Source organism: Rutidosis leptorrhynchoides, chromosome 11 (genome assembly GCF_046630445.1).
Source record: "Rutidosis leptorrhynchoides isolate AG116_Rl617_1_P2 chromosome 11, CSIRO_AGI_Rlap_v1, whole genome shotgun sequence".
NCBI lineage: Eukaryota > Viridiplantae > Streptophyta > Magnoliopsida > Asterales > Asteraceae > Rutidosis > Rutidosis leptorrhynchoides.
In genome coordinates this window covers 332,071,402-332,099,197 of record NC_092343.1, presented here as the reverse complement: position 1 = coordinate 332,099,197, position 27,796 = coordinate 332,071,402, and positions in this window count along the sequence as shown.

Genomic DNA, 27,796 nt, shown 5'->3' with positions numbered 1-27,796 from the left:
GGATCGACATCTACCGTTAGCAGAATTTTCCTACAACAACAGCTACCATTCAAGCATTGAGATGGCGCCGTTTGAAGCACTTTATGGTAGAAAGTGCAGGTCTCCGATTTGTTGGAGTGAAGTGGGGGATAGACAGATTACGGGTCCGGAGATTATACAAGAAACTACCGAGAAGATCATCCAAATTCAACAACGGTTGAAAAACGCCCAAAGTCGACAAAAGAGCTACGCTGACATTAAAAGAAAAGATATAGAATTTGAAATTGGAGAGATGGTCATGCTTAAAGTTGCACCTTGGAAAGGCGTTGTTCGATTTGGTAAACGGGGGAAATTAAATCCAAGGTATATTGGACCATTCAAGATTATTGATCGTGTCGGACCAGTAGCTTACCGACTAGAGTTACCTCAACAACTCGCGGCTGTACATAACACTTTCCACGTCTCGAATTTAAAGAAATATTTTGCTAAAGAAGATCTCACTATTCCGTTAGATGAAATCCAAATCAACGAAAAACTTCAATTCATCGAAGAACCCGTCGAAATAATGGATCGTGAGGTTAAACGACTTAAGCAAAACAAGATACCAATTGTTAAGGTTCGATGGAATGCTCGTAGAGCACCCGAGTTCACCTGGGAGCGTGAAGATCAGATGAAGAAGAAATACCCGCATCTATTTCCAGAAGATTCGTCAACACCTTCAACAGCTTAAAATTTCGGGACGAAATTTATTTAACGGGTAGGTACTGTAGTGACCCGAACTTTTCCATGTTTATATATATTAATTGAGATTGATATTTACATGATTAAATGTTTCCAACATGTTAAGCAATCAAACTTGTTAAGACTTGATTAATTGAAATAGGTTTCATATAGACAATTGACCACCCAAGTTGACCGGTGATTCACGAACGTTAAAACTTGTAAAAACTATATGATGACATATATATGGTTATATATATAGTTAACATGATATTATGATAAGTAAACATATCATTAAGTATATTAACAATGAACTACATATGTAAAAACAAGACTACTAACTTAATGATTTTGAAACGAGACATATATGTAACGATTATCGATGTAACGACATTTAATGTATATATATCATATTAAGAGATATTCGTACATCATAATATCATGATAATATAATAATTTAAAATCTCTTTTGATATTATAAACATTGGGTTAACAACATTTAACAAGATCGTTAACCTAAAGGTTTCAAAACAACATTTACATGTAACGACTAACGATGACTTAACGACTCAGTTAAAATGTATATACATATAGTGTTTTAATATGTATTCATACACTTTTGAAAGACTTCAAGACACTTATCAAAATACTTCTACTTAACAAAAATGCTTACAATTACATCCTCGTTCAGTTTCATCAACAATTCTACTCGTATGCACCTGTATTCGTACTCGTACAATACACAGCTTTTAGATGTATGTACTATTGGTATATACACTCCAATGATCAGCTCTTAGCAGCCCATGTGAGTCACCTAACACATGTGGGAACCATCATTTGGCAACTAGCATGAAATATCTCATAAAATTACAAAAATATGAGTAATCATTCATGACTTATTTACATGAAAACAAAATTACATATCCTTTATATCTAATCCATACACCAACGACCAAAAACACCTACAAACACTTTCATTCTTCAATTTTCTTCATCTAATTGATCTCTCTCAAGTTCTATCTTCAAGTTCTAAGTGTTCTTCATAAATTCCAAAAGTTCTAGTTTCATAAAATCAAGAATACTTTCAAGTTTGCTAGCTCACTTCCAATCTTGTAAGGTGATCATCCAACCTCAAGAAATCTTTGTTTCTTACAGTAGGTTATCATTCTAATACAAGGTAATAATCATATTCAAACTTTGGTTCAATTTCTATAACTATAACAATCTTATTTCAAGTGATGATCTTACTTGAACTTGTTTTCGTGTCATGATTCTGCTTCAAGAACTTCGAGCCATCCAAGGATCCATTGAAGCTAGATCCATTTTTCTCTTTTCCAGTAGGTTTATCCAAGGAAATTAAGGTAGTAATGATGTTCATAACATCATTCGATTCATACATATAAAGCTATCTTATTCGAAGGTTTAAACTTGTAATCACTAGAACATAGTTTAGTTAATTCTAAACTTGTTCGCAAACAAAAGTTAATCCTTCTAACTTGACTTTTAAAATCAACTAAACACATGTTCTATATCTATATTATATGCTAACTTAATGATTTAAAACCTGGAAACACGAAAAACACCGTAAAACCGGATTTACGCCGTCGTAGTAACACCGCGGGCTGTTTTGGGTTAGTTAATTAAAAACTATGATAAACTTTGATTTAAAAGTTGTTATTCTGAGAAAATGATTTTTATTATGAACATGAAACTATATCCAAAAATTATGGTTAAACTCAAAGTGGAAGTATGTTTTCTAAAATGGTCATCTAGACGTCGTTCTTTCGACTGAAATGACTACCTTTACAAAAACGACTTGTAACTTATTTTTCTGACTATAAACCTATAATTTTTCTGTTTAGATTCATAAAATAGAGTTCAATATGAAACCATAGCAATTTGATTCACTCAAAACGGATTTAAAATGAAGAAGTTATGGGTAAAACAAGATTGGATAATTTTTCTCATTTTAGCTACGTGAAAATTGGTAACAAATCTATTCCAACCATAACTTAATCAACTTGTATTGTATATTATGTAATCTTGAGATACCATAGACACGTATACAATGTTTCGACCTATCATGTCGACACATCTATATATATTTCGGAACAACCATAGACACTCTATATGTGAATGTTGGAGTTAGCTATACAGGGTTGAGGTTGATTCCAAAATATATATAGTTTGAGTTGTGATCAATACTGAGATACGTATACACTGGGTCGTGGATTGATTCAAGATAATATTTATCAATTTATTTCTGTACATCTAACTGTGGACAACTAGTTATAGGTTACTAACGAGGACAGCTGACTTAATAAACTTAAAACATCAAAATATATTAAAAGTGTTGTAAATATATTTTGAACATACTTTAATATATATGTATATATTGTTATAGGTTCGTGAATCAACAGTGGCCAAGTCTTACTTCCCGACGAAGTAAAAATCTGTGAAAGTGAGTTATAGTCCCACTTTTAAAATCTAATATTTTTGGGATGAGAATACATGCAGGTTTTATAAATGATTTACAAAATAGACACAAGTACGTGAAACTACATTCTATGGTTGAATTATCGAAATCGAATATACCCCTTTTTATTAAGTCTGGTAATCTAAGAATTAGGGAACAGACACCCTAATTGACGCGAATCCTAAAGATAGATCTATTGGGCCTAACAAACCCCATCCAAAGTACCGGATGCTTTAGTACTTCGAAATTTATATCATATCCGAAGGGTGTCCCGGAATGATGGGGATATTCTTATATATGCATCTTGTTATTGTCGGTTACCAGGTGTTCACCATATGAATGATTTTTATCTCTATATATGGGATGTGTATTGAAATATGAAATCTTGTGGTCTATTGTTACGATTTGATATATATAGGTTAAACCTATAACTCACCAACATTTTTGTTGACGTTTAAAGCATGTTTATTCTCAGGTGAATATTAAGAGTTTCCGCTGTTGCATACTAAAATAAGGACAAGATTTGGAGTCCATATTTGTATGATATTGTGTAAAAACTGCATTCAAGAAACTGATTTCGATGTAACATATTTGTATTGTAAACCATTATGTAATGGTCGTGTGTAAACAGGATATTTTAGATTATCATTATTTGATAATCTACGTAAAGCTTTTTAAACCTTTATTTATGAAATAAAGGTTATGGTTTGTTTTAAAAATAAATGCAGTCTTTAAAAAAACGTCTCATATAGAGGTCAAAACCTCGCAACGAAATCAATTAATATGGAATGTTTTTAATCAATAAGAACGGGACATTTCAGATACATCTTTCCAACTCTAGGATGTATCGAGTATCTTGTCTTATGTGCCTCGTTCAATATCAACTTCCTTAATCCAACCAACTTTGGTACCCAAATAAGGTTTGCAAAATATCGAATTCCGTCTTCCTGTATAACGAGTTGTTTCCCATACTTCTTCATTATTTCATTTCCTATGTTTTCTTTAGTAAGAGCTTCTCGTTGAGCCTCTTTGATTTGTGAGTTGAGATTCATGCGAATTTTTATGTTCATCGCTCGTACTCGAATTGGTTCCCGTTCCTTTCTGCTTAGAGCGTCGGCCACTACATTCGCTTTCCCGGGATGATAGCGAATCTCACAATCATAGTCGTTTATCAGCTCGACCCACCTACGTTGCCTCATGTTCAGCTGTTTCTGATCAAAAATATATTGAAGGCTTTTATGATCAGTAAACACAGTGCATTTAACCCCATATAAATAGTGTCTCCATATCTTCAATGCAAACACTACTGCTCCCAATTCTAAATCATGCGTCGTGTAATTCCGCTCGTGAATCTTCAATTGACGAGATGCGTATGCAATAAATTTCTTTTGTTGCATAAGGACGCAACCAAAACCTTGTCGCGAAGCGTCACAATATATCTCAAAATCATCGTTCCCTTCAGGTAACGATAAAATAGGCGCTGTAGTCAACTTCTTCTTCAGTAATTGAAATGCACTCTCCTGCTCAGAAGTCCATTCGTACTTCTTTCCTTTTTGTGTTAACGCTGTTAATGGTTTAGCTATTCGGGAAAAATCTTGAATAAACCTTCTATAATAACCAGCTAAACCCAAAAAATGGCGTATATGCGTTGGTGTCTTAGGAGTCTCCCATTTTTCAATGGCCTCAATTTTAGCTGGATCAAGCTGAATTCCTTTGCTACTAACAACGTGGCCAAGAAATTGCACTTCTTTCAACCAAAATGCACACTTAGAAAATTTGGCGTATAACTGTTCTTTTCTTAACAATTCTAATACCAACCTTAAATGCTGCTCATGCTCTTGCTCATTTTTGGAATAGATAAGAATCTCGTCAATGAAAATGATAACAAACTTATCTAGGTACAGACTACAAACTCGATTCATGAGGTCCATGAATACAGCTGGCGCATTCGTTAATCCAAACGGCATGACCAAAAATTCATAATGACCGTAGCGTGTCCGAAAAGCAGTTTTCGGAATATCTTCTTCTTTGACGCGTAGTTGATGATAGCCCGACCTTAGGTCGATTTTCGAATAGACACATGATCCTTGAAGTTGATCAAATAAGTCGTCAATTCTCGGTAGTGGATACCGATTCTTGATAGTTAACTTATTTAATTCACGATAATCTATACACATCCTAAAAGATCCATCCTTCTTTTTAACAAATAAAATTGGAGCTCCCCACGATGAAGTACTTGGTCGTATGAATCCTCGGTCCAGTAACTCTTTTAACTGACTCTGAAGTTCTTTTAACTCGGACGGTGCAAGTCTATATGGAGCACGGGCAACCGGTGCAGCTCCTGGTACAAGATCTATTTGAAATTCTACAGATCTAAATGGAGGTAATCCCGGCAACTCTTCCGGAAATACTTCAGGAAAATCTCTTGCCACAGGCACGTCATTGATGCTCTTCACTTTTTCCTTCGTTTCGACCTTATTAACATGTGCTAAGATAGCATAGCACCCTTTCTTCAAGCACTTTTGAGCTTTCAAACAACTAATGTGTTTTAGCTTTGAGTTACCTTTCTCTCCATAAATCATTACTGGCGTTTTATCCTTACGAGGAATGCGAATTGCCTTCTTGGCGCACACAACTTCAGCTCCTATTTTGGACATCCAGTCCATGCCGACTATTACATCAAAACTTCCTAATTCTACGGGTATCAAATCAATCTTAAATGTTTCTCCGGCTAAATTTATTTTACAATCACGGCAAATTTTATCGGCTTTAATTAGTTTACCATTAGCTAACTCAATCATGTACTTAGCATCTAGAGGTAATGATGAACAATTCAATTTAGAGTAAAAGTCTCTACTCACGTAACTTCTATCGGCACCAGTATCAAATATAATAGATGCGGATAAGTTATTAATGGTAAACGTACCCGTAACAAGCTTCGGGTCTTCGCACGCCTCTCTAGCATTAATAACAAATGATCTTCCACGTGCAGATCCGTTATTCTTCTCTAGATTCGGGCTCTGACTCTTATAATGACCCTGTTTCCCACACCCATAACAAGTAACAGTGGCCAAGGCAGTTCTATTTGCATTGGTGGCAGGAGTCTTGATACCGTTTGTATTTGTAGCGGGAACCCTACAATCTTCAGCAAGATGACCTTTTCGATTACAATTGTTGCACACCACATTACAATAACCAGAGTGATGTTTGTGGCATCTGTTACATAAAGGATTTCGTCCCTTGTAACCTGAGTTCGAACCGCTACCCGCACCTTGCGTGGTTTCGTGTTTCTTGTTGGATTGTTGATGATTACCTTCCCACTTTCTTTTGTTTCCCGATGTCTTGACATCGGTGTTCTTATCCAGAATAATCTGATCCATCAACTCGTTCGCCATGGTGATAGCTTCATGAATAGTCTTGGGTTTGGATGCTGTAACATTTGCCTTGACCTTTTTAGGCAAACCGTCTTTGTACAGTTCAATCTTCCGTTCTTCGGTTGGTACCAATTTGGGACATAGCAAAGCTAATTCCATGAATCACTGATTGTAGTTGGTGAGTTCAGTACCAACAACTTTCAGGCTTCGTAATTCAGCTTCCAACTTCCTAACCTCGTTCCTTGGACAATATTCATTGATTAGCATTGTCATACCCTGTCCTAATCCATCTGGACGAAGTCATCAACATTTGGTCTCATTGCGAGGTACTGTCCTAAATATGCCATGAATGACTCCTTGTAATATCTTTAAAATGAGCAAATGCACAGCGGAAGATTTCTTTCATACCTGAGAATAAACATGCTTTAAAGTATCAACCAAAAGATTGGTGAGTTCATTAGTTTATCATAAACGATCATTTTTATCATTTTAATAGACCACAAGATTTTCATTTCCATTTCTCATAAATATACGTCCCATGCATAGAGACAAAAATCATTCATATGGATTGAACATCTGGTAACCGACATTCACAATATGCATATAAGAATATCCCCATCATTCCGGGATTCTCCTTCGGACATGATATAAATTTCGAAGTACTAAAGCATCCGGTACTTTGGATGGGGCTTGTTGGGCCCGATATATCTATCTTTAGAGTTTGCATCAATTAGGGTGTCTGTTCCCTAATTCTTAGATTACCAGACTTAATAAAAAGGGGCATATTCGATTTCGATCATTCAACCATATAATGTAGTTTCAATTACTTGTGTCTATTTCGTAAAACAGTTATAAAAACAGCGCATGTATTCTCAGTCCCAAAAATATATATTGCGAAAGCATTTAAAAGGGGAATAATGAAACTCACCATACTGTATTTTGTAGTAAAAATACATATGACGTCATTTAACAAATGTAGGGTTGACCTTGGATTCACGAACCTGTATCATTTATATATATTAACACATATACACATAATCGAATGAATTTATATATTATTAGTGATATACTTATTATTTATATGATTTATGTATTTCATTGATAATTTACATATAATTATTTTTATATATCTTACTTATTATAAACATAATAATAGAGTTAGATTATATGCATTAGATATATTTTTATGTAACTAATATTTATTTAGTTAAAATAATATTAATAACTAAAAAATCGTAATACTTTTATAATAATAATATCAGTAGTTATAATAATAATAATACTCATTTTTAAAATAATGCTAATAATAATAATAAGTAAAAAAAATTGTAATGTCTTTATAATGATAATAATAACAATAATTACAATTGTTCATTTTCAATAATAATAATAATAATAATAATAATAATAATAATAATAATAATAATAATAATAATAATAATAATAATAATAATAATAACAACAACAATAATAACTACCTCAATGAACTGGATGAAAATAATAATGCCCATGCCCGGGCTCGAACCCGCGACCTTTCTTTTTGCAAACACACACCCAACCACTTAATTGCACCCTCGTTCTATGTATTATTTCCCACTTAAATATTTACCATGTCTTAAACTGCCAAAACTTTATTTTCATCATAATCCCAAACGTTTCATCACATCATCATCTTACTAGCATCATTCTTTTTCATCATCATCAACAATCATCCATATGATCATTATCATCTTAATATCTAAGTATCACCAATATCATCGACCATCATAAATTACGCATCATACAACTCCCATCATAACATCATCATCACTTTAAATAAAGATTAAGTGGGTGAGTATTGGTTTCGGTCCACCACCATACTTGGCCTATGCAATAAAGAAAGGAAAATCGTGGTCTCCAACTTGCTGTTATGTTCACCAATTACATATGGTCACTAGCCTATTAGAATAAGGGAGCATAATCCATTTACCTAATATAATCGTCCACTAAACCAAATCAAGCGGCCCAAGGAATATTTGGAACGACCACTGTCGGTAATTGCACCATCCACTTGAAACTTTATACGCATAATTAAATATGATCATAATATGCCCTACTACTATAAAAAAAAAAAAGTGATTGTGAGTTGTTTTGGTTTATTAACAAGGACTTCGAACGTATAGGATTGGAAACTAAATACACAGTCATTGAATCACCCTTGTGCTATCTCTTTCATTCCTTCTTTTTCTTTTATCAGGTTATCAATCACCACCCATGATTGATTCGAAAATTTGTATTCATATCATTATTTTATGTAGTTAGTGGAAAGAGGCCACCACCACATTTGATAAATTACGCATCTCATATAACACCATTCATTTTGTCTCATTTAGTGGGTCATGTGGTTGATATCATCTAAAATAAACAATTAAAGGAAGCAGCAACTTTTGAATAATTCGATAGGGATTTTCGGGTGGGGTTATTTGATTAATATGTGTCAGCCATAACGGATGACAACGAAATGTGCCTTATAAATTAGACAAACTAATACCAATCAATTTCAAATGAAAACAGATTCCATTGCAGCTGGAACAACAATTGTCGTGGTGACGTATCTGGTGTTCATTTCGCGAAAAATATATATAGAGAGAGTAAAGAAAGATGGTTGAAGTGGTGGTTTAATATGATGAGATTGTGGCGGTTTCATCAAGATCGAAATAGAAGAAAGAGGGGGATATAAATAGGGTGAAGATGTTGATGTATGGTGGTGGTTGTTTCTTGTTCGGTGGCTTGTTGCTCATGGTGAGCCGATTGTGGTGATTCGAAACAGAAAATAGAAGTAAGATAGAAAGAGAAGAAAGAGGAACAAAGGTGGTAAACTGTGGTGTAATTTATTGGTACTGCAGCAGAAGAGTTGGGTGATCGAATAAGATGGTAGAAGTGGTGATAGTTTCGATGATCACGGTGTCGGTTCATCAAGAAGACAATAATATGGTATGTGTATATCTCCTATATATTTGTTTGTATATATTTAGTGTTTTTTGTGTTTGTAATTCGAATAATTTAATTGATAAACTTGATTTGATCTAATGTTATATCATCAGGTGGTGTCGTCAGATAATATTCTAGCCAAGGAGAAGAAAACACAAGAATATAAAAGCAGAAAAAGATTGGAAACAGATTCGTACCATTTATGATTTTTAATATCTGACACATTTTGTTTTGTATCTCCTGGAGATCTAATTAAATCCAATATGGTACAACTCGTGAGCAGAAGATGAAGAATTTTGTAAAAGTTGATTGTGATAGGAAACAGAATACGTAATTTCTTGTATTTAAATTTATTTATATCAGTTGTTTATATATATCCATATACTTGTTTATGTATTTATATAGTTATATATATACGATTGTATTTTGTATATATATTTGTATTTATATAAAACTGTATGTATAAATCTGTTTATATGTATATAATTCCTGATTTGGTAATTACAAGCATAAATGTGTTAATATTATTAATATTGTAATAATAAAATTATTAGTAAAAAGTCTAGTAATAATAGATAATAATATTGTTAATATCAACTATAATGCAAATTTTAATAAATTTTATTAATAATAATGATAATAATAATCTTATTAATGATACAAATAATAATACTAGTTATAAAAATATTAATATTATTATTGATAATAATTACATTAATAATAATAATACAACTTAGATCTTATATATATATATATATTTTATTTTAGAAGTAATAATATTACTAATACAAATATTAATATTAGTATTAACAATAATAAAAATGATGAATTTTAATGGTAATAATATTAATATATTCATTATATTCAAACTTGTAATTTAATATAATATTATTTATGATTTATGTAATATTATTTTATGTGATGACTTTCACTAAATAATTGATATTTATACATTTATATATATTTTATAGAAACATATATATTTATATATATTCAGAGTAACTTAATTATTCTATTTGTTATTTTTACATTTTAAGTTTTAATTAATTAGAGTATACTTTATTAATTCAAAGTATTATATATATATATATATATTTATTTTTATATCTACATATGTATTTACATATTTATATACAAATAGTTGTTCGTGAATCGTCGGAAGAGTCGAAGGGTAATTAAATATATCAACACAGTTAAGAGTTTTCGAGACTTCAATATTACATACTTTGCTTATCGTATCAAAACCATATAAAGATTAAGTTTAAATTTGATCGGAAATTTCCGGGTTGTCACAGTACCTACCCGTTAAAGAAATTTCGTCCCGAAATTTGATCGTGGTCGTCATGGCTAACAATAAAAATGTTTTCATGATGAATATGAGTTGATAAATAGAGTTTTATCACTGTTGAGTAATATGGATAAGATAATTTGATTACTCGAAGGGTATGGGTGAAACTATCACAAAAGATTGAGATAAGGTTATAGATATTCGTCTTTACTTTTGACGTAGTCATGGTTGAATTTAGGAAGATAAGGTTCGTCTCAACTTTTGAAGGTGTCTCAATTGAATTCCGGAATTCAAGGGATTTAGAGAAAATCTACGAAATCTAAAGGATTTGATTCTTCGGCGGGTAAGGAAAATTAAGATCTCTAAAATTAAATACGGTGATCCACCTCGATTACTCTGTCTGATATTTCCATTATAAATTAAGCTCTCCCGTTCCCTTATTCTAACCATTCCTATACTTTCTTTCTTAGTTCATATATCCAAAAGATTGTGAAAATGCTTAATCCAGTTCTGATTCTTGTCATTATCCTAATTATCGCTACAATCATTCTCCTTTTCCAACTCCCACCGGAGGAATCTGTTTACTTCTATTTCGCCCTTAGGAGTTATAGTGTTTTTAACTCTCCCGTGTCTTTATGTTGCTATACACATTGATATTCACGGTTTGTGATTTCTGTGTTTGTGATCGACTTTATATTTTCCTTTATATTTCGGAGCTCCATGCTCTTGTTTTCTCTTCCCGACTCCAAGTCAAGTGAATAATGGTCCAAAATTCGTAGATATAGAATTTCGAATGATCATAATGTTCTAAGCAGGAAGGAACGTAATATCACGATTTGATTTAGTAAATTACCAGAATCACTGATAATAGTACTATCAAGAATATACTTTCTTGAAAAGTTCAAAAGTTGAGCAGAATGAAAGAGTTATGTAACATGGCACATGATGATGGTATGATCTATTGTGAACCATCATCACGCTTCATTAGGAACTCAGCATGACTTACTGTAATATAATCACGTTGGCCAAGCGCATTATATTATACTAACTCATGCTTTAATTTCCAACACTTCTCCAGAATTCATTCATAATTTAAAACTTGAATAGAGAAACTAAAACAGTTTTCTTTATGATGTAATACGGATAGCATGAAGAGTTAACTAATTTCGGACAAGAATATTTATGAAAATACCTTCAGAAATATCAAAGATATTTATGATAATATTTTGGAATTTTCTAAGTTTGAAAGAAAAAGGAGCCAAAAAGAAAATACTATTTTACTTTACCTTCAATTTTTGACATTTATTTTTCTTAATTAATTTAATATTTACTAATTAAAAATAATGCTTTTTATAATAATAAAATAGTTACTATGTATATAATATGAATATCGCAGTCGCATCAATATTCAAAAATCGCGAATTAGAGTTGTCTGTCGAAATAACATTTTATGTACAAATTTAGGGGCGGATCTATATAGGCCCGACCAGTAGCACATGCTACTAGTGGAATATGCGTTCTAGTGAATTTTTTTTTTTAATAGTGTGTTATTATTACCAAGAACTCAAAGAATAAAATATACCAAAATGTGAAGTCTGTATGAAATAAGCTACCACAAAACACCAACAATTTTTATGTATGTAAGTTTAGTATTATTATTTTTTTTTACATCACTTACTAATAATTTTTTTTTCAATTATAGATAATCAATTTATAATTATAATTATAAATGCATGAAATAGACAAATTTTCTGTAAGACCCGTAACGTTTAAACTATTGAGGTGTTCGTCCACTACACCGCGCTGGATCCCAACTAGTTTGTTTCAATATTAAAGTTTTTCTTTTACAATAAACTAAGCCCCCTCAACTCGAATTCCTAGTTCAGTCTCTCGAAAAAAAAATCATCTAGTAGAAAAAAAATTTAAGCTTTTACCAGTGACACCAGTGACTATAGTTTCTAGATCCACCAATGTACAAATTATTTGTAGCTGACACGTTATAATTACATACATTCAAGAAAGTGATTTGTTTTCATGTATTTCATCATGATCATAAAAAATATAGACCGTAAAAAAATGTGAATTTAATAAACTCGTACACATAAATAAGATCTGATTTGATAAACTCGGGAACAATATATATATATATATATATATATATATATTTTAAATGTAATGGTAGCGTTTCCAACTCATATAGTAGTAGCTTTGGATGCTATCTAAATGAGCATGCTTGTGCTACAAAAAGTAGAAAACGATGGGGACGTCTTATTTCATTTATTTATTTATTATTTTTTTTCAGGTTTGGGTCAATGTCGTTTTGATCAATTTTGTGAATGGGGTGGGGTTGAAACGATGTAACAAGAAAATACCAAGATACGCATCGAAAATAATTATCAGTGGAATTATTTTAGTAATAAAAGGGATTAAAATGAGTGGGCATAAAACATCTTTTTGACTTTGAAAAGGAAAATTTTGAAAAAAGATAATACGGATGATGATGATATTTGCCACTCTTTCTTCCTAGTTCGCATCATCACTACTTTTGTCCCAAAACTCCTTTTTGGTCGGGCCAATTTATCAGTTTAGTTTATGAATTATATTAAATCAAATTAAATTAATAATTAATATATTGATATAAACATATCATTTGATTAATGGGGTGTTTGGATTTGATTTTACCTTAGGATAGCGTAATAGTCAGATAATCAATTTTTGAATGTTTGTGTAATTTAGATTATTTGATGGATTAACATGCAAAATTACCGAAAAAGACATCCTTTTAACGTATTTAAATTTACAACGGATAAGATATTAATATGATTGTACGCTTATACTCCAAAGTAATGAGCTATCTTATGCATGAAAAGTAAAGATATGCACCGATCAATTGTACATTATACCTGAAAAGTTGTACTTTTGAGATGTTGGATATGGTGATGGTGAGTTTACTGAACCTAGATATGAGAGACTGAAAAACATTTGTATCGATTAAAAATGAATAAACAAAGTTTTAGATATTTAGGGATATAATGGTAAATTAAGTTGCTGCAATTTGTTTATGAAAATCACGTTTTCACACAGTAAGGTATCACCTACTGTTGGATTTATGCGTTTTGATAAGTAAAAAAAATGCAAATAATCAGTTTTTAATAATCATTTCCCAAACACTACAATTTAAATTTTTGCGATTTCTAAACGCAATAATCAAGTAATTAAACTTCAAACGCAAAAACAAACACCCTCTAAGTAAAATACACGTTCTTTAAGAATATAATTTTTGATTTCCTAATTTTATTAATGGCAAATAATATTTTATTACTATTACTATTATTTATAAAAGGTTTAAAACTTATATGATAAAGACTACAAAAATTTTATCAATTCTAATTATTATTATTTTACGCATATATATTGGTTAATATATTCACTAAACTCATAAGCATAAATTGATACAAAGAGTGTGACGGGGAGATATTTTTTTTTATCATTAATAATTTATGTAAATTTTTATTCTTTTTTTTTTTATTTTATTTTGAAGTAAATATAGACATTTGAAGATGCTACCCCTTTACCACGTAGGTTTGTCTGAGTGGCTACCGACTTGCCCAATGTAGCACATCATCCGGGTTCAATTCCTTGTTATGCCAAATTTTTCAAAAAGGGAGTATGACTAGAGCGTGCACATGATGCGTAATTCATCCAGTACTAGGTCTCGCGTTCGAGGGGCTTGATTACCCGAGGTTTTACCTTTTATGTGGGGCCAATGTGCTCGTTCATAGGAGAGTTTTCTCCCTTAACAATAAAAAAAATGTTTATGAAAGTTAATTAGTTAACTCTTTTTATCTAGAAGATAAAATCGTCATACTATTACTCCGTAATAATACATTTAATTTATAGTATATACTAGTTCAGACAGGCCCGCGTGTTGCGGCGGGAGCTTTCGGCCTGCGTATTCATATTTAACGTAGTGTTGTGTATTTACAGAGGGGAACACGGGCCATGTGTAAGCGCTGTTTTGGATGTCGTTGTTAAATAAAAGTCGTCACACTATTTTCGCTGGCCGCCGGTGTGGCTGTTGTTGTCGCTTCTTTGGATGCCACAATCGATTAATGGTATTTACACTTTTTATGCCAATAATTGCTATGTTAGGTCTATGATTAAAACTGAATAAAAGTTTTGTGCATATTGTTGTTTTAAAGATTCGACATGATTTTTGGTGTATATGTAATAAGAGAATGAATTATTGAATGGATACTCTTAATAAGAATTTAAGAGATCAAAATTATATCTGTATGAAAAGATAGAATAATTATGACTATAAGAAACTTAAAGGATAACAAAAGCTTAGTACGAGACATACTCATTAACTTTGACTGGGTTCACTTGGTATTCATTTTCATTGTTAAAATATTTTAATAAAGCTAAAGTGTGGTCTCGATATTCATCAATTTGATATATATATATTTTAATTGTTTGTGCAGAGGGATGTGAAACAGTGAAAGAGGTTACTATATTATATATTATTTTCCACTCTTGGTAGCTATAGCCAAAATAAAATATCCAATTTTGAAGTTTGTTTTATTTTTTCTTTTTTTTTTGTCGGCGAGAACAAAAAAAATAAAAAAATAAAATAATAATAAAAATAAAAAGGAAAAATGGGTTGACCCCACTCTTGGAGGTGGTCACGTGAAACAACAGATAAGAAGGTAGGAGGCAAATTGGTACATGTACTTATTTATTTTTATAATTAATATAATGTACTTAATTATTTTTATAATTAATATTATGTACTTAATTTATTTGTTTGGTTGTTCAAGTTTAATTATGTCAGGCTAAATCTACTGTGATAGATTTGATAAGATATGAATTTGTCTATATCCTATCTATGCAATAATTGCAGTAAGACGTGTCGAGACTAAAAACGATGGATAGATATTTTTCGACAAAGAATGATAAGCAAAACTTTTAACATGCAGACCAGGTTAAAGTCTAGACTCATTAATATAACCTAACAACTACTAGGTCGAAGTCCTGACTCACTAATGCATCCTAACAACTACCTGTTAGACACACTAATGCAAGACCTGGTTCGCTACGACCACCGCTCTGATACCACATGTCATACCCCGTCCTAATCCATCTGGACGAAGTCATCAACATTTGGTCTCATTGCGAGGTACTGTCCTAAATATGCCATGAATGACTCCTTGTAATATCTTTAAAATGAGCAAATGCATAGCGGAAGATTTCTTTCATACCTGAGAATAAACATGCTTTAAAGTGTCAACCAAAAGATTGGTGAGTTCATTAGTTTATCATAAACGATCATTTTTATCATTTTAATAGACCACAAGATTTTCATTTCCATTTCTCATAAATATACGTCCCATGCATAGAAACAAAAATCATTCATATGGATTGAACACCTGGTAACCGACATTCACAATATGCATATAAGAATATCCCCATCATTCCAGGATCCTCCTTCGGACATGATATAAATTTCGAAGTACTAAAGCATCCGGTACTTTGGATGGGGCTTGTTGGGCCCGATATATCTATCTTTAGAGTTCGCGTCAATTAGGGTGTCTGTTCCCTAATTCTTAGATTACCAGACTTAATAAAAAGGGGCATATTCGATTTCGATCATTCAACCATATAATGTAGTTTCAATTACTTGTGTCTATTTCGTAAAACAGTTATAAAAACAGCGCATGTATTCTCAGTCCCAAAAATATATATTGCGAAAGCATTTAAAAAGGGAATAATGAAACTCACCATACTGTATTTTGTAGTAAAAATACATATGACGTCATTTAACAAATGTAGGGTTGACCTTGGATTCACGAACCTATATCATTTATATATATTAACACATATACACATAATCGAATGAATTTATATATTATTAGTGATATACTTATTATTTATATGATTTATGTATTTCATTGATAATTTACATATAATTATTTTTATATATCTTACTTATTATAAAAATAATAATAGAGTTAGATTATATGCATTAGATATATTTTTATGTAACTAATATTTATTTAGTTAAAATAATATTAATAACTAAAAAATCGTAATACTTTTATAATAATAATATCAGTAGTTATAATAATAATAATACTCATTTTTAAAATAATGCTAATAATAATAATAAGTAAAAAAAATTGTAATGTCTTTATAATGATAATAATAACAATAATTACAATTGTTCATTTTCAATAATAATAATAATAATAATAATAATAATAATAATAATAATAATAATAATAATAATAATAATAATAATAATAATAATAATAATAATAATAATAATAATAATAATAATAACAACAACAACAATAATAACTACCTCAATGAACTGGATGAAAATAATAATGCCCATGCCCGAACCCGCGACCTTTCTTTTCGCAAACACACACCCAACCACTTAATTGCACCCTCGTTCTATGTATTATTTCCCACTTAAATATTTACCATGTCTTAAACTGCCAAAACTTTATTTTCATCATAATCCCAAACGTTTCATCACATCATCATCTTACTAGCATCATTCTTTTTCATCATCATCAACAATCATCCATATGATCATTATCATCTTAATATCTAAGTATCACCAACATCATCGACCATCATAAATTACGCATCATACAACTCCCATCATAACATCATCATCACTTTAAATAAAGATTAAGTGGGTGAGTATTGGTTTCGGTCCACCACCATACTTGGCCTATGCAATAAAGAAAGGAAAATCGTGGTCTCCAACTTGCTGTTATGTTCACCAATTACATATGGTCACTAGCCTATTAGAATAAGAGAGCATAATCCATTTACCTAATATAATCGTCCACTAAACCAAATCAAGCGGCCCAAGGAATATTTGGAACGACCACTGTCGATAATTGCACCATCCACTTGAAACTTTATACGCATAATTAAATATGATCATAATATGCCCTACTACTATAAAAAAAAAGAAAGTGATTGTGAGTTGTTTTGGTTTATTAACAAGGACTTCGAACGTATAGGATTGGAAACCAAATACACAGTCATTGAATCACCCTCATGCTATCTCTTTCATTCCTTCTTTTTCTTTTATCAAGTTATCAATCACCACCCATGATTGATTCGAAAATTTGTATTCATATCATTATTTTATGTAGTTAGTGGAAAGAGGCCACCACCACATTTGATAAATTACGCATCTCATATAACACCATTCATTTTGTCTCATTTAGTGGGTCATGTGGTTGATATCATCTAAAATAAACAATTAAAGGAAGCAGCAACTTTTGAATAATTCGATAGGGATTTTCGGGTGGGGTTATTTGATTAATATGTGTCAGCCACAACGGATGACAATGAAACGTGCCTTATAAATTAGACAAACTAATACCAATCAATTTCAAATGAAAATAGATTCCATTGCAGCTGGAACAAAAATTGTCGTGGTGACGTATCTGGTGTTCATTTCGCGAAAAATATATATAGAGAGAGTAAAGAAAGATGGTTGAAGTGGTGGTTTAATATGATGAGATTGTGGCGGTTTCATCAAGATCGAAATAGAAGAAAGAGGGGGATATAAATAGGGTGAAGATGTTGATGTATGGTGGTGGTTGTTTCTTGTTCGGTGGCTTGTTGCTCATGGTGAGCCGATTGTGGTGATTCGAAACAGAAAATAGAAGTAAGTTAGAAAGAGAAGAAAGAGGAACAAAGGTGGTAAACTGTGGTGTAATTTATTGGTACTGCAGCAGAAGAGTTGGGTGATCGAATAAGATGGTAGATGTGGTGATAGTTTCGATGATCACGGTATCGGTTCATCAAGAAGACAATAATATGATATGTGTATATCTCCTATATATTTGTGTGTATATATTTAGTGTTTTTTGTGTTTGTAATTCGAATAATTTAATTAATAAACTTGATTTGATCTAATGTTATATCATCAGGTGGTGTCGTCAGATAATATTCTAGCCAAGGAGAAGAAAACACAAGAATATAAAAGCAGAAAAAGATTGGAAATAGATTCGTACCATTTATGATTTTTAATATCTGACACATTTTGTTTTGTATCTCCTGGAGATCTAATTGAATCCAATATGGTACAACTCATGAGCAGAAGATGAAGAATTTTATAAAAGTTGATTGTGATAGGAAACAGAATACGTAATTTCTTGTATTTAAATTTATTTATATTAGTTGTTTATATATATCCATATACTTGTTTATGTATTTATATAGTTATATATATACGATTGTATTTTGTATATATATTTGTATTTATATAAAACTGTATGTATAAATCTGTTTATATGTATATAATTCCTGATTTGGTAATTACAAGCATAAATGTGTTAATATTATTAATATTGTAATAATAAAATTGTTAGTAAAAAGTCTAGTAATAATAGATAATAATATTGTTAATATCAACTATAATGCAAATTTTAATAAATTTTATTAATAATAATGATAATAATAATCTTATTAATGATACAAATAATAATACTAGTTATAAAAATATTAATATTATTATTGATAATAATTACATTAATAATAATAATACAACTTAGATCTTATATATATATATATATATATATATATATATATATATATATATATATATTTATTTTAGAAGTAATAATATTACTAATACAAATATTAATATTAGTATTAACAATAATAAAAATGATGAATTTTAATGGTAATAATATTAATATATTCATTATATTCAAACTTGTAATTTAATATAATATTATTTATGATTTATGTAATATTATTTTATGTGATGACTTTCACTAAATAATTGATATTTATACATTTATATATTTTATAGAAACATATATATTTATATATATTCAGAGTAACTTAATTATTCTATTTGTTATTTTTACATCTTAAGTTTTAATTAATTAGAGTATACTTTATTAATTCAAAGTATTATATATATATATTTATATTTATTTTTATATCTACATATGTATTTACATATTTATTTACAAATAGTTGTTCGTGAATCGTCGGAAGAGTCGAAGGGTAATTAAATATATCAACACAGTTAAGAGTTTCGAGACTTCAATATTACATACTTTGCTTATCGTATCAAAACCATATAAAGATTAAGTTTAAATTTGATCGGAAATTTCCGGGTTGTCACAAGCATTGTTTTGAATTCTTTCCAAGGAGTATCATAAGTTACATCTCCTCCTACGGCCTTCACATAGTTTTTCCACCACGTGAGTGCACTATCTTGTAGGGTGCACGATGCATACTTGGTCATGTCCTTCTCAATACAACCACTGATTTTAAACACAGACTCAATCTTTTCGATCCACCGGGTTAAACCGACCGGTCCTTCTGTTCCACTGAATGATGAGGGCTTGCAACCTTGAAAAGTTTTGTAAGTGCACCCCACATGAGGATTTGGGTTAACTGCAGCACCTCTTGCAGCCTCGACCCATAACATTCTGTCGTTCACTCGCTAATTGATGAGTTCCTGGATTTCTTGTCCCGTCATTCGGTTCAATCGCACCATAATCTTCAACAAGAATGAAAAAAAATAATTATTCACATGGAATATTATAGATGTAGTATGTATTTACAGTACATCGTAGCTTATTAATAATATGAACCAGTTATTATTATAAAAGCTTTTTCTTCTTATTAGCGTTTTATAATTATATCTAGGGTAGTACCTACCCGTTAAAGTTCATACTTAATAGCTTAGTACGAAAATCAATTACTACCACCCAAATAATACTCAACCATGGAAAATTATTGCATTTCACACTTCACTATTTTACATATGCTTATCTTACATCAAACATTAAGCAAACCACACTAGTAATATTATATAAAACATTATATGATCCCATGGTTTAAAACAACAGCGTGTCATTTAACCCAAAGCGTTCGTGTTCAAAGGAATCGCTTAAAGGTTATCCTGGTTGTCTCCCTGCGTTTTGGCTGAGGGGCTGAAGAACTGGATGCCGGGATAGAACTAATAGGAATAGCGGGAATAGGTGTGGAAGTATCTGGTGGAGTTGGTGCCACAACATCCTCTCTAAACTCGGGATTTGGATTTTCCAATTCAGCAGCCTTTCATTTCTTTCCTCGTTCGAACTTGTCTTTCGTAATTTCCTGTATTTCTTCCTCCTCAGGATTACCTTCTGGTTCCTCTTCAATTGATTCATCCGGAACTTGTGAGTCTTCCCCAAAGGTTTCGTTTTCATCATCGGATAGGTTAATGACTGGAACACCATCTGAAGATTCTGGTTCGGAGTCGCTGAATGTGATAACAAGTTCTAAGCCAGACATCTATCACATAACAACTAGTAAATTAGTATCACATAATATTTACATATTAATTTTTTTTAACCAACAAGGATAAGCAATAGTTTTCAAAATCAAACACGGTCAAAGTCCAGACTCACTAATGCATCCTAACAAACTCGATAAGACACACTAATGCAAATTTTCTGGTTCTCTAAGACCAACACTCTGATACCACATGTCATAACCCGACCTTAACCATAAGGACGAATACAATAACATATGATTTCATCGCGAGGTATTGACCTCTATATGCGACATTTTTCAAAAACTGCATTCATTTTTACAATACAAACCATAGCTTTTATTACAAATACAAGGTTTAAACAACTTAATAATGATTATCGTTTAGCGATAATCTTAGACTTACAAACTTTACATGTGATAATAACAATACGACTTCCAACATATTTTACATTACAAATCCTCCGATATGCAGTTTTATTTTTGACACAAATATGCATACTCAAGATCTTGCTTAAATTCAACATGTTGCAGCGGAAGCTTTTAGTTATTACCTGAGAATAAACATGCTTAAAACTTCAACATAAAGTTGGTGAGATATAGGTTTAATGCCGGCAGCGTTATAAATATAGACCACAAGATTTCATATATAAACGTTTTAATAAAAATATTCTAAGTTGTTGAGCACTTGATAACCATACTTAACATTTAATCAACGTCGCATATTCCCTTTATTATGAAATCTTACTACACCGTACCAAGTGTAGTTAACGAAACGAAGTACTGTGCAACCGTTGAATACTGGTCGTCCAGTCCGGTTGGGGTTGTCAGGCCCGATAGATCTATCAACAGGATTCGCGTTTACAATACCCATGTAAATAGTAGTTACCAAGCTACAGAGAAATATGCCAGTGGTACAACTCAACGTAGAATATATTTTTAAGTACTTGTGTCTATTTTGTAAACATTTATAAAAGCAGCGCATGTATTCTCAGCCCAAAAATATATATTGCAAAAGCAATTAAAAAGGGAGCAAATGAAACTCACTTTTTCCTTGAAGGTATTTATCTCGACTTGGTCTCCGATAGATATCACGAACCTAACCACATATATAATATATCAACATATTTTCTTTTTAAGTAATCGTTATATATATATATATATATATATATATATATATATATATATATATATATATATATATATATATATATATATATATATATATATATATACTTTTAATACTTTTAATATTTTCTTAGTCCGTAGTTAGCAGTCTGATGTTAGTGGTCCACAATTAGTTGCTTAAATAAAATAAATAAAGACCCCATCGTATTCGTATTGATCAGAATTAATCTCGACCCATGGTACCATGTTTTCAAGTGACGTGTTGCGTACATAAAGTACCGTGTTGTCAAATGACGTGTTGCGTACAATCATGAGGTCTTATGATTAATCTTCTCGTGTTGTTTACGGGTGGTCCTGAAATATATAAAATCAAATCATAAGTAAATATATATGAAATATCATATTAATTAGAAATATATGATTACTTTAATTTTTCTCCAAATATTTTCGTAGCTAAACTAGCTTCGGATACCCGATCTTGTTTTAGTCGTAGTTTCTTCATTACAACTCCGTTTTTGTTGGTTCAACTTGCCACTTCCTTGGATCGAGTCAAATTTTAATAATATGAACTGAAAATACCTTAGGTTGTATTCGAAATCACAGGTTATAGGTCAAACTTTGGTGAAACTTATGAAGGTGATCATTTTCCATCATAAAAACAACATTTAATGATCATTTTTCTAAAAATACTTACACTTTGAGTTAAACCATGAAATTTTTATGTGTTAACATATTCATAAGAAATATCATTTTTCCAGAACATGAACTTCCAATTCAAAGTTCAAGATAGTTTTTATTTATCCAACCCAAAACAGCCCCCGGTTGCACTCCGACGACGTAGATTCGGTTTTTAAGGTGTTCTTTGTAAAACCAAGTTATATCTTGTTAAGTTAGCATATCATTATGATATATTACAGGTCTTGAAGTGTTTTAAAAGTCAAGTTAGAAGGATCTATTTAGTTTGCGAACAAGTTTGAAATCATTCAAACTATGTTCTTGTTGTTAAAATTTTATACCACAAAATAAGATAGCTATATGAATATGAATTGAATAAGATTATGAATAAGGTTACTACCTCAAGTTACTTGGACAAACTTACTGTAAGAGATGAGAAAAATCCTAGAATCAAAAGAGTGGTGGAGTTGGATTGAAAGGTTGGAAGTAAACTTGTTTACTTGAAAGGATTTTTGAAGTGTTCTTGAATGGATTTTCTTATGATGATTAAGGGTTGTTTTTGAAGCTAGATCTTCATGGTTATTTGCTGAGATTGTGAAGAACACTTAAGGTTCCTAAGAGTGTGTTTTTGGTTAGAGAAAATGTGTAGTAAAAATGAAAATGGAATGGAGTATAAATGGTGGTGAAAAGATGTATAAATTTGTAATATTGTGCAAAAGTCTTGTAATATGCCAAATTGATTAATCATGCATGCTAAGATCCAAAATTGGCTGACTCAAGGCTGCTAATAAAGTGATTGTGATGTGTATATACCAATAGTAAATACGTATAGAAGCTGGGTATGATACGGGTACATATACCCTAGATATACGTATAAAAATCTTAAGAAAACGGAACGAGGATTCAAATATAGCTATCTTTTGTAAATATACTTATATTGTTTTATGTATATAAATCCTTTAAAAGTGATAAAATACATATCTCTACGATACATGTATAAGCATTATAAGTTTTAAGTATTTAAGTCGAAGAACGTCACATATAGTTATCGTTTTGAAAACTTAAGTTAGTAGTCTCAAAATATACTTATAGCTCATTGTTATTAGTACACAATGAGATGTTAAAACATTCTTAGATCATGTTAAATATATAAAAATACATATATATACATAAACGTATAATTATCGTATGTTATATAGTTCGTGATATCATCGGTCAAATTGGACGGTCAAACGTTGTGTAAAACTCTTTTCAAAAACATAAGTCTCAACAATTTAGATTACTTATCATGTTGGTAAGGTTTAATTTATGTAAATATTAATCTTATAAGTGTAAAACGATCAGAAAAATTCGGGTCGTTACAAATAATAATAAAAGGTATTAGTTCCTAATAATAATACTAATTTATAATAATACTAATAATTCTTAATAATAAAGATAATAATATCTACTAATACAAGTGATATAAAAGATATAACAAGTTACTTGTATTCTATTTTTATATTAGAATAATGATATTAGTAATACAGATATTGATATTAGTATTAATTATAATAATAAATGTAATAATAATATTATACAAGTATATTTTCAACTTGTAATTACATTTAGCATATTAATGTTACAATTTATTAACAATATCCTATTTACTAATTATATAAAAATAACATATATTGAATATTTAATCTTTATAAATTTTATATATATTACAATATATATAATATTACTTATGTATAGAATATATATATATATATATATATATATATATATATATATATATATATATATATATATATATATATATATATATATATATATATATATATATATATATATATATATATATATATATATATATATATATATATATATATATATAGATTCATTTTAGTAACAACTTAATTATTCTGCATATTATTTTATATTTACACATCATCTTATTAAATTGTATTATATTAATTCAAATTAATATATATACACTTATACTTATATTTACATATTAAATTGCACACAAATGTTCGTGTATCGTCGGGAATGGTCAAGGGTTAAATGATTCCATATAATAGTTCAAAAATTTTGAGACTCGGTCTAACAGACTTTGCTTATCATGTCGGAAATATATAAAGATTAAGTTTAAATTTTGTCAGAAATTCTCGGGTCATCACATACCCGCCGCCAGTTTCTACAAATACCTCAAGAACACCCCGTTTTCTCCATTGGCCGATCGTCTCACTCCCACGGCCGATCGTCTTACTCCATCGACCGATTGTGTATCTCCATCGACCGATTGTCATTTTCACCCTCGACCGACAGTCACCCTCACTCGACCGATTGATGAAACTCACAAGACCGATTGTATTTTACCCGTGCTCTGTTTGAGGTCTGACCCACGACCGATTGTACCTGGACCATCGACCGACTGTCCAACCCTCGACCGATTGTCCTTCTCCATCGACCGACTGTGATTCAGATAACAAAACAAGTCAAAACTGCTGGTTTGGGATTGATTGTCTCGACTTCTGTTCGTCTATTGAGAAGAAGCAAGAAGAGGCAAATTACTTTTTCTTTTTGGGTTTTTGTCAATCGAGCAACAATAGAATAAGAGAGGATTTTGGTGTTTTGATTTTTTAATTAAATCAAGAAGGTTATTAAAATTTAATGTTGAATTAAAGATTAAATAAACCTTGTGGTTTTTGGTTTCTGTTCGTTCAACGCATAGTAAAGGGAAGTTATTAATTGTTGTTGGAAAATAGGAGTGGTAGATTTAGCATGAGAAAAGTCAAAAAAGGTGTGTACAGGTGGTTGGGCAAGAGAAAAAAAAAGGTGGACAGTTTTATATTTTGTTGATTGCATTGAACGGCAAAAAGAAAGATCAAAAATTATTTAATTGTTGATGACTTGGTAGTATTGGTGGAAGACAAATTAAAGTGAGCCACTTTAGAATCATTTGTTTTAGTTGGCTAAAGAAAAGAAAGAAAAGAGAGGAAAAAGTTTGGGATTTACTTGGAGTTTATACATACCAATTCATATATTTTATATGTTTGTCCATCATTCAATTGAAATTTGAAAAAGAGTTATTTAATGAACCGGCTTGACGAAAAGAAGGAAATGAAAGCCATGGCGTTGAAACGGGAATGGAAAATTTTTACGGCACGGGGTACTGAGAGTTTAGAGGACAAGATAATGAGGTATTGTCTTCTAATATCCGAGATGGAAAATTGTGGGATCGAGGTGACGCAATCTAAAGCTGTAAAAGTTCTAAAAGAGGGATTGTCAAGGAAATGGGAGGCATACATTGAGCAGATTGAATCAAGAGCATGGACTTGCAACATTAAACTTACTCTTAATTCGTTCATATCCAAGCTAAGGGAGAAGGTTTTGGAACAAAAACAAGTTAATAAAAGAGATATAGTTCACGTCCATAAGAACGATGAGCCTACATCCGTGTCTAAGAATGAGGTTGAGTTTGTTAGTGTTTCCTTTAAATACGAATCTTCAAGTGATCATGGTGATGCTGCTACTGAGATTGAAAATCCGGCTAGGGAAGAAGAGCCAATTGTGAATGTTGTTGCTGATAGTATTGAGAAGCTGGAGATAGTGTCAGACAGTTCTAGGTTAGAGTCTGAAATTGAGGTCTCGAACTTGACTACCGACTGTGCATTCATGGCCAACACGTCGAGTAATGATAAGGTATGTAATGAACCTACTTCTATTTGTTCTAAATGTGTTGATTTTGAACAGGAAATTGATAGACTTGAATGTGTTATTTCTAAGCTTAATGAGATACCTGTTACTTGTGAAACCTGTCCTAAACTTAGACTTGAACTTAAGAATCTGAGTTTAGAGAATTAGACTAATAAGATGAACTATGATGATGCACTTTTCTATCTTTATAAACAGAAAGAATATGTTGATGTTATTAAGTCATTAGAGAATCAGGTAGGGTTCTTAAAAGCTACAGTTATAGATGATCAGAAAGCCATTGCCATGTATTTGAATCAGATAGAGAGCCTTAAGGAAGAAAAGGAATCTTTTAAGATTAAATATGAAACTGAAAAGGCTAGGATTGACAATTGGCAGAGATCAAAGTATGTGCTACAGACCTCCAACCCTCCTAAGGATGATAAGCAGAAAGGTGTGGGTTACAACGAGTGTGCGCCTCCACTTATGGATGAATATTTTAATAAACCTGTTGAAAAGAGTAAGGATCCGGTTGTAGAACCAGCTTATGGTAAACCTGAGGAGACACCAGTTAAGAGTTATAGTAAGGTTGCTGAGAGTAAAAAACCTTTAGAGGTTGTCTATGAGACAGAGTCCGATACTGATATCGACACTGAGAAAGACAGTAAACCTTTTAAACCTATGACTAAACCCATCACCATTTTGAAAAACCCTGAGAACGCTCGTAGGGTTAGTGCTAGTAAGAAACCAAAATCAAGAAAAGTTAAGAAGTCTAGGAATCCTAAGGATAAGCTTGTATTTCAAACACCTGTTAAGTATGAGAAAGGACTGAACTTAGAAAATGAGTATGTTCTTACTCCACCACCTGAAGAACTTTCTAAGCGTGAGGGTCATAAGACTAGCAGTGTGCCTATGTTTGTTGACGAAGTTCTTACTAATGATGAGACAATTGAGGAGATTGTGTCAAAACCTGTTGATAGACCTGAGTTAAAACCAGGAAGAGCTACTAAATCCAAGTCCTTTGAGTCTAAATCAAAATCCAAGGTTAAGTCTGATCACAATTTTGTGGCCAAGCCTGTTATTGAGGAAGGAGACCTAGAATACAAGACTATCCCTGGGGTCCCCATAAAGACTCCGAATGTCAAAAATAGGTACATACCTCCACATAGACAGACTGTAAGTCATGAATGTAGA